Source organism: Corvus moneduloides, chromosome 23, assembly GCF_009650955.1.
Source record: "Corvus moneduloides isolate bCorMon1 chromosome 23, bCorMon1.pri, whole genome shotgun sequence".
Classification (NCBI taxonomy): Eukaryota; Metazoa; Chordata; class Aves; order Passeriformes; family Corvidae; genus Corvus; species Corvus moneduloides.
Genome location: NC_045498.1, coordinates 5011380 through 5021440, shown reverse-complemented (window position 1 = coordinate 5021440; position 10061 = coordinate 5011380).

Genomic DNA, 10061 nt, shown 5'->3' with positions numbered 1-10061 from the left:
TTTCCCCTTCCCTTTTTTCCCCTTCCCTTTTTTTACCCTTCCCTTTTTTTACCCTTCCCTTTTTTTACCCTTCCCTTTTTTATCCTTCCCTTTTTTATCCTTCCCTTTTTTATCCTTCCCTTTTTTCCCCTTCCCTTTTTTCCCCTTCCCTTTTTTTACCCTTCCCTTTTTTACCCTTCCCTTTTTTACCCTTTCTTTTTCCAGTTTGGATGAGGGAATTTTTTTGGACGAGGGAATTTTTACAACCCTCTCCCCCCCCCTCCCGCCCCCAAATCAAGGTTTGATTGTTGAAGAGAATTCCCAGCTCCACCTTGGTCGCTCCCAGAGCTGTAAATCTTTGTAAAATAGGGATAAAACCAGGAATCTTTTATAATTCTGCTGAGGAAAATCCCAGCTTTTGGAAAAACTGGACAATAAAACCGAGCTGGATTCTTAATAACCAGAATGATGTGTGGATTTCTTTGGATCAGGTGAGGTGGGGATTTTTTGAGGGTTGAAGTTGCTTTTCCTGGTGTTTATTTGGTGTTGTTCCCATCCTTAGGGACAATTCCAGCCTCTCCATAAATTCCTTAAGGAAAAGTTGTTGCTTTATTCCCTCAAAAGCAGAGGAATTTCCCATCCCTGAGGCAAAAATTCCCCAAAAATCCACCAAGTCCCTGCTTTTCCCCTCACAATCCATTGGGAACATTCCAAAGGGTATTGATCCCTTAATGGGATCCCGTGATTCCGGGAGGATCCGCAGGGGTCGGCTCGCGATTCCCACAGATTCCAATGGAGCTGTGGGAGCAGCAGGATGGGTTTTGTGGGATAAATAAAAATCAATTTCTGGGTTGTTAGTGAAGCAGGGCCACAAATCCCGGGAAGCTGGGCTGGGAAAGGATGGATGGAGGGAGGGATGGATGGAGGGATGGATGGATGGAGGGATGGATGGATGGAGGGAGGGAGGGATGGAGGGAGGGAGGGAGGGATGGAGGGAGGGATGGAGAGAGGGATGGAGAGAGGGAGGGATGGATGGATGGATGGAGGGATGGATGGATGGATGGATGGAGGGATGAGGGAGGGATGGATGGAGGGAGGGATGGATGGATTCCAGAGGGATGGATGGATGGATGGATGGAGGGATGGATGGAGGGAGGGATGGATTCCAGAGGGATGGATGGATGGATGGATGGATGGATGGATGGATGGATGGAGGGATGGATGGAGGGAGGGATGGATTCCAGAGGGATGGATGGATGGATGGATGGATGGATGGATGGATGGAGGGAGGGATGGATTCCAGAGGGATGGATGGATGGATGGAGGGATGGATGGAGGGAGGGATGGATGGAGGGATGGAGGGATTCCAGAGGGATGGAATGGCTCTGACACCAACCCAGGGGACAAAATGGGGTTCAGGTGGAATTCCAGGAAGGGGATGATCCTGGAAAGGGCCAAATCCAAGCCCATTCCCTTCCAGGGAATTCTTCCTTTCCAGGAGCCAAAACAGGGCTCAGGTGGAATTCCAAGAAGGGGGTGAGCCTGGAAAAGGCCAAATCCAAGCTCAGCAGGATCCAGCTCTGGGAATTCTTCATTTCCAGGAGCCAAAAAGGGACTCAGCTCCCACCAGGTGGAATTCCAGGGGAAGGAATCCCATGGAATGGGGTGGAATTAGATCTTTGGATCTAATTAGAATTAGATCTCCCCAGGAAGGGAATGATCCTGGAAAGAGCCAAATCCAAGCCCAGGTTGACCCAGCACTGGGAATTCTTTCTTCCCTCCCAGGAGCCAAAACTCAGCCCCCCCCCAGGTGGAATTCCAGGGAGAAGGATGATCAAAACCAGGGAATTCCAGGGGAAAGGGTTGATCCTGGAAAAGGCCAAATCCAAGCCCAGCTGGATCCAGCATTGGGAGTTCCTCCCTCCCAGGAACCAAAAAGGGACTCAGCTCCCACCAGGTGGAATTCCAGGGGAAGGAATCCCATGGAATGGGGTGGAATCAGATCTTTAAGGCCCTCCCAGCTCAAACCATTCCATGATTCCGTATTCCCATTGAAATTCCGTTCCCTGTGCCCTTTCCAAACCCAGTCCTTCCCTGGAGAAGGGAGCTATAAAATCAGTTTGGGACTGAATCCCAAATGTTTTCTTTCCGAGCTGGAATTCAATCCAGGAGCTAAGGAGGCTCCATAGGAATTCGGGACCAGACTCCCAGGACTGGGAAATGCGCTCTGAATCCGCCTCTTCCCCACCTCCCTCAGGAATTCATCCCATAAGGAAGCAGCTTGGATGCCGTTCCAGAGAGATCGAAACCCAAGTGTCCCTGGAGATGGAACAGCTGGAAAACATCCAACCCTGTCCCGAATCCCAAAAAATCCCGACTGGGAGAGGGCAAGGAACAGCCTGGCTGAGCCTCTCTTCCCGGGAAGAGTCGTCCCGATCCTTCTCCCTGAGGAATTCCCGTTTCCAACCCCTCCGGGGTATCCCGAGGCGGGGCCGCCCCGCGCTCCAGCTGTGCCGCACATCTGGGGCACATTCCAGCTCTTCCCGACTTTTTTTCCCCACGAGAGGGAGCTGCCAGCCCGTGGAATCCGCTCTTCCAGCCTGGGATATTCCCGATAAACGCGGTTTTCCCTCTGGAAGGGGCTGGAGCATCCCCCGGGATGCGCTCCCGGTTCCTCTTTGAGGGGGGGAAATGGGGAATCCCCTTCCTCGGATTCCTTCCTAACTTTGGGATGGACGTGGAAGGGCTGGAAGGGGCTGGGAGAAGGGAATCAGGGTGGGAAGGGCCGGGAAAAAGGGAACCAGGGACGTGGAGGGGCTGAGAGCTGAGCTGGGGTCTTGGAACAGGGAAAAGCCACTTCCAGGTGGGATCAAGGGCTGGGCTCTGGTCCTGGAACAGGGAAAAGCCACTTCCAGGTGGGATCAAGGCTGAGCTGGGGTCTTGGAACAGGGAAAAGCCACTTCCAGGTGGGATCAAGGGCTGAGCTGGGGTCTTGGAACAGGGAAAAGCCACTTCCAGGTGGGATCAAGGCTGAGCTGGGGTCTTGGATCAGGGAAAAGCCACTTCCAGGTGGGATCAAGGGCTGGGCTCTGGTCCTGGAACAGGGAAAAGCCGCTTCCAGGTGGGATCAAGGGCTGAGCTGGGGTCTTGGAACAGGGAAAAGCCACTTCCAGGTGGGATCAAGGCTGAGCTGGGGTCTTGGAACAGGGAAAAGCCACTTCCAGGTGGGATCAAGGCTGAGCTGGGGTCTTGGAACAGGGAAAAGCCACTTCCAGGTGGGATCAAGGGCTGAGCTGGGGTCTTGGAACAGGGAAAAGCCACTTCCAGGTGGGATCAAGGGCTGAGCTGGGGTCCTGGATCAGGGAAAAGCCACTTCCAGGTGGGATCAAGGCTGAGCTGGAGTCCTGGAACAGGGAAAAGCCGCTTCCAGGAGGGCCCGAGGGCTGAGCAGGGAAGAGCCCCTTCCCAGAACAGACCCTGGAAAAGCTCTGCTGTGCCTGTGGAGCATCCCGGGCATCCCAGGAGGATCCAGGGATCCTCGGGAGCTCCTCAGTTCAGCGTTCACATCCCAGGCACGGATGGCCGGGATTCGATGGATGAGCTCCAGCACTTCCAGGGACGCTGCTCCAGCGGATCCCGCTGCTTCCAGAGCCAGCGCGGCTTCCCAAGAAGTGCCGAGGGCAGCGGGGAGGGAGCTCTGCCTTGGCGAGGGGCAGCTTTGACCTTCCTGATCCATCCCGCACATCCCGGGAGACGCCGGGAGCTGGGAATCCAGAGCCTGGCAAAGCCGGAGTCTGGGAAGATCGGGAATTAATTAAAATTCCGGGAAGCAGCTGTCTGGAGCTCCTGCCTTTCTCTCTCCCACCCGGATTCTCCCGGGAGCCAGCCCGGTCCTTGTCACCTCAGCTGATCCCTGTTCCCTGACATCCAAACCTCAGGATCCAATCCACGGCCAGGCAGGGCTTCTTTTCCAAGCAAAAAGAGCTGGAATCTGTTAAGATTATTCCAAGGGCTTTAAAAACCCGCTCGTGCAGCCACAAAATCCTTGGGAATACGGAGGGGTGGAGTCCGGCGTCCTCCCTGCCTTCCATGGGATGGGAAAGGCAGACGGGAAGAAGGGAATCAGGGTGGGAAGGACGTGGGAAAAGGGAATCAGGGCTGAGAGCTGAGCTGGGATCCTGGAGCAGGGAAAAGCCGCTTCCAGGTGGGATCAAGGGCTGGGATCTGGTCCTGGAGCGGGGAAAAGCCCAAGGAATCCCTTTGGGATTGCAGCAATTCCTCCTCCAGACCTGGGACCTCCTGTAGGAGCTTCCCAAACTTCCCAACGCCTTCAAAAGCTGTGGAAGAAGAGGAAAGGAAGAATCGGGATAAATGATCCCGATTGATCCCAGGTTGTTCCAAGCTGGCCTCGGACACTTCCAGGGATGGGACAACCTGAAAAAGTCCTGAAAAATCCTCTGGGAAATCCATCCCAGCCCCTTCCCAGCCTTCCAGGGAGGAATTTCTTCCCAAAATCTGCCCCAAACCCTCCTTGTTCCCAAAGGACACCGTCTCCCCCTGGGTTTTCCATGCTCACCCGCCGGGATCATCCCCAAATCCCAGCCTGGTGACATTCCCGCGGCCATGAATAATTCAGGAATAGCAGGAAAGCTTCCCGGAGCTGATGAGCCCAAATCTGCTGGAGGAGGTGAAGATGCGCTAATCACCGCTTGTTCTTTCGAGAGCTGATTAACCGCTAATTAGAATATTAAACAAGGGCTTGAATATGCAAATGAGCCGCTGAGGACGGAGTTCGTTATTGGAGGTGCGAGAAAATTCCCGATTTTTTTATTCCTGGATTTTTGTTTGCTGGGTTTGGGTTTCGTTTTTCCCTCCTAAAAAGAGGGATTTGTTTTGAGAGCGCTTTGTTCTGCTGGAATGTTGTGGGAGCTGGGACACGCAGGATGAATTAATCCCAAACTCCATCAAAACACCGGGAATGGTGCTCCCAGCTCCATGCCCTAAATCAGGATAAGCAGGATTCCCAAGGTTCAGGAAGCTGATCCTGCTTTTCCAAGGAAAAAAAAAAGGTGAATTTTGGATGCTCTGCCCAAAATGGCTCCGAGATTCCTGCGGAGCAGGGAGTGGGAATGGGGAGCCAACGCCAGCCCCGGCCCCAGACCCCATCCCAGGTATCCCTGCAGGATAATTCCTGGCACAACCATCCCTGTATGGAAAACAGGGAACAGCTGCCTCCTGTCCCTAAACGAAATCATTAAGTGGGCCTCTTAATGAGGGTTCCTTGCGGTGTTAATTAACTCCCAGGCCTTGGCAGAGGCTGGGGGGGTTCAGCCCCAGCACCGAAGAGGATCCAGAACCACCAAGGAATTCCCAAAACCCCAATTCCCAAGATTCCTGTTGTCATTTTCCCCTGCTCCGGTCCCCTCTCCGGGCTGCCAAAATTCGGGATGTGATCTCCTTAAACCTCCCTGTGCTGCCAGCACCGTTTTGTTCCCATCCCTTTTCCAGGGGTTTTCCAAAGGATCCCAGCCCAGCCCTGCTCGGCAGCACCATCCTGCCCCAAAAGCATTCCTTTGGAGAAGCATCCATGGAATCAGAGAATTCCAGAGTGCTTTGGGATGGAAAGGACCTTAAGGATCCTCCTGCCATGGGCAGGGACACCTCCCACGATCCCAGGGTTCTCCATCCCAGCCTCGGACACTTCCAGGGATGTGGCAGCTGCAAGTTGTGCTTGGGAATGCTGCATCCAACACGGATTTCCCATAAGGAATGGGATCATGGATTTCCCATGAGGAACGGGATCCCAGATTTCCCATAAGGAATGGGATCACACCTTTCCCATGAGGAACGGGATCACATATTTCCCATAAGGAATGGGATCACGCCTTTCCGATGAGGAATGGGATCCCAGATTTCCCGTAAGGAATGGGATCACGCCTTTCCCATAAGGAATGGGATCACGGATTTCCCATGAGGAATGGGATAATGCCTTTCCCATGAGGAACGGGATCATGGATTTCCCATAAGGAATGGGATCATGCCTTTCTCATGAGGAATGGGATCACGGATTTCCCATGAGGAACGGGATCCCAGATTTCCCATAAGGAATGGGATCACGCCTTTCCCATGAGGAATGGGATCATGGATTTCCCATGAGGAATGGGATCACGCCTTTCCCATAAGGAATGGGATCACGCTTTTCCCATGAGGAATGGGATCCCAGATTTCCCGTAAGGAACAGGATCATGCCTTTCCCATAAGGAACGGGATCACGCCTTTCCCATAAGGAACGGGATCACGCCTTTCCCATGAGGAATGGGATCACGCCTTTCCCATGAGGAATGACCTGCTGCTTTGGGATGCAGCTGCTCCCTATTTCCTTCTGGCGATCCCTGCTTGAAACCTCTTCATTCCCGGTGTTCCAGGCAGGCACCGGCTCCGGGAATGGCAGCACCACTGAGGAAATGTAGGGAAAGAATCCCAAATGCAGCAGGGAGTGGATTTTCGGAGCCAGGCTGGCAGCGCCAGCAGCAGGAGCCGCTTCCAGCAGGACTGGGAAGTTGGGAGCCGGGATCAAGGCGCTCCAGCTCCCGGCAGGTGGGAATGGTGCAGTTAATCCATGGATTTGTGTCCCAATTCCACGTGGTTTGGCCTCCCAGGGCGGACAGGGAGTGAATTCCCAAGGGAATTGTGCTGCTTGTGGGAGCCCCTCCCAGCTGATCCCACATCCAGGAATTCCAGGATAAAGCAGCTCCGGCAGCCTCGCCCTGGGCTCTTTTTTCTGTCTCAACACGGATTTTAAACAATTTCTCCCCATTTTTTTGCCAGAATTCCCGGCAGATTTCCGAGGGAACTCTCCGGGACAGCGCCTGCAATCCCAAAGCTCCCATCATTTGCTCCAGCCGTGTTTTCCAGGAGCGGAGAAGTGCTGGAAGCAGGGAAAAATCCATAGTTAACAATCCCAGCGGCTCGGTTCTTTCTCCCTGCTGGAAAACCTGGGAATTGCCACCTGGAGCAGAAGGTTTTCTCTTGGCCAGGAACAATTCCAGGTCTGGGAGGGGACGGATCAGTGTGGGAAAGCCTCGCTGAAGTTGTGAGGATTGAAAAAGGGAATTTTGCGGGGGAAAAGTCGGATTAAATGGGAATTTCAAAGCTGCTCCCGCAGCTCCCGGCTGGAATGAGCAGCAGGAAAAGCTGGAGATTCACCAGAGCCGAGGGAAATTTGGGTCTAAATCTTCAGCGGGTGGCGGTGCCTCGCTCCTTCCAGGAATCCCGGAACTATTTCTGTTGGAAAAGTCCTCCGGGATCATCCAAGCTGTGACTGATCCCATCCCAGAGCACTGAGAGCAACACCCGGGAATTCCTTGGATACCTGCAGGGATGGGGACTCCAAACCTCCCTTCCTAAAGCCTCGGAGTGGGATCAGCCGGGATTTATGGGATCCAACCTCCTCTGACCTCCAGGAGAGGCATGGAATTGTCCAAAGTGGGGTGGAATTGTCGATATTCCTTTGGCTCCCGCTCCTCGCTGCCTCCCGAAGGAAAACAGAGCCACAAATCCTCCCAGGAGCTGAATTCCAGGCTCTGCTTCCCTGCCCAGCAATTCCCAACTTTTCCCGGGAACCTGATGGCTCCGGGTGCTTTTAAAGCGCTTCCTCCAGGACTCCGAGGCATTCCCAGGTCATTCCCGGCCCTTTTCCAGCCGCAGGGAAGGAGGAACAGGCAGGAAATCAGCTGGAATCGCTGCTGGAAAGGGCAAATGGAGCAATAATTCCTTGGGAATAATTCCTGGGAATAATTCCTGGATGCGGCCCGACACCCCCTTATCCCTGCACCCTTAGGCGGAATTCAAGGGATAGTTAATTCAAGGGATAGTTAATTAAAGGAATATTTAATTAATTCCAGGGATAGTTCATTAAAGGAATATTTAATTCAAGGGATAGTTAATTTATAATTGAATTTATAAATCAAAGGTGGGAAAAGGCGCCGATTCCATCTTTTCCATCCCTCCCGCACTTCCACTCTCCTCACAGGGAGTTTTCCCACTCCTTTTGACTGGAGCTTGGAATATTCCGGGTTGTTTGGGGAAGGGATCGGGGCTCGGGGGGATTCGTTTGAAAAGAAAATCCTAATTAAAGAGATCTCCCGGATTTGCTGTTTTCTCGGGATGAGGCACCAGGGCACGGATTCCACCGAGTCCCGCAGCTCTGCCATCCCACGGGAGGCTCCTGGGGAAGTCCTCAGGCGGCTCTGGAAATTCGGGAATGTCTAAAAGGGCTTTTGGTGGGATTTTTCTGCCTCCCCAGCACTGATGGCAGAGGGGGATTTGGGGTGCGGAATTTTCACACCTGCAGCTTCCAACCGGGAAAAAATCCTGGATTAGTTCCCTGTTCCGAGGCTGTCCCAGCTCCCACTGTGGGAATTCCGGGATGCGGCGCTTTTAAAGCGCCCTAAAAGCGCCATGGCCGCGGAATTAACGAGGCGTTAATGAGGGAGAGGCCTCATTAAGGAGCCGAACCGCGGCTGCCCGGGCCGAGCTGGGATTAATCAGGGATGGAAATTTATCCCGAGCCCTCCGCTCCCTCCTACGGCGCTCCCAGCTGCTCTTCCCGGTTTTATTCCCCCCAAAATGCCCGCTGGAAGCTCCAGCGCTCTCTCCCCTTTTCCCTGTTGCTCTCCCTGATTTTTTTCCACCCAAAACCGCCAGGTGGAATCTCCAGCTCTCCCAGCTGTCCCGCTGCTCTCTCCTGGATTTTTTCCCCCAGAAAATTCCCAGTGCATGCTCCAGCTCTCTCTCCCAGTTTCCCTGCTGGTCTATCCCTGTTTTTTCCCAGAATATTCCCAGTGGATGCTCCAGCTCTCCCAGTTTCCCTGCTGCTCTCTCCCTGATTTTTTTCCCCCAGAAGATTCCCAGGGTTGGTCTCTCCCTGGTTTTTTCCCTCCCAAAATGCCCGGTGGATGCTCCAGCTCCTGCCCCGCTACTCTCTCCCTGTTTTTTCCCAGAATATTCCCAGTGGATGCTCCAGCTTTCCCGCTGGTCTATCCCTGGTTTTTTCCCCCAGAAGATTCCCAGTGGAAGCTCCAGCTCCTGCCCCGCTGCTGTCTCCCTGGTTTTTTCCCAGTGGAAGCTCCAGCTCCTCCAGCTCCCTCTCCCTTTCCTGCTGCTCTCTCCCTGTTTTTTTCCCCCTAGAAGATTCCCGGTGTTGGTCTCTCCCTCTTTTTTCCCTCCCAAAATTCCCAGTGGGGCTCCAGCTCTCCTGGTTTCCCCACTGCTCTCTCCCTGATTTTTTCCCCCCAAAAGATTCCCAGTGGATGCTCCAGCTCCTCCAGCTCACTCTCCCAGTTCTCCTGCTGCTCCCTCCCTCAATCAGCACCTGCTGGGAGAGCCGAGAGGGATTTTAGGGATCTTTCCTTCCCAGGGAATGTGGGCAGAGGGGTCGGGAGATGGGAGAGCTTTGGAAAAGCACAAAATCCCTTTGGAGGAGATTCCAGGGCTGGGACTTGGGAATGGAGGAATTCTCTCCCCGAGAACACCCAAAAGCTGAGCCTGGGCCAGGGATTAAATCCCAAATACAGAAGGAAACCTTGGGAAGTGGAAGCAGGAAGAATCCTGGAATGGTTTGGATTGGAAAGGACCTTAAGGATCATCCCATTGCATCCAATTCCATGGACAGGGACACCTTCCCCTATCCCAGGCTGCTCCAACCTGGCCTTGGACACTTCCAGGGATCCAGGGGCAGCCACAGCTTCTCTGGGAAGCTCCGTGGACTCCAAAGGGTTTGGATCCTCTTCTCTCCATCAGAATCCATCTGGAATCCAGCAGGATCTCTTCTGCTGCCCCCAAATCCCAAGGAACGTCAGGCTCATCCCGCCAGGAACCGCTCACACCAAACCTCCCAAAACCCCTCAGCTCCCTCCCGCCGCCTTTCCCCGCCCTCATTTCGGGTGAACTGAGCCGAGGAGGGATAAATCCAGGGATAAATCCAGGGATAAATCCAAGGATAAATCCAAGGATAAAGCGTCCGGGAGCGGGAAGAGCCAAACAAAGGTGACGGAGAGCATCGAATCCACACGGGAGCGGAG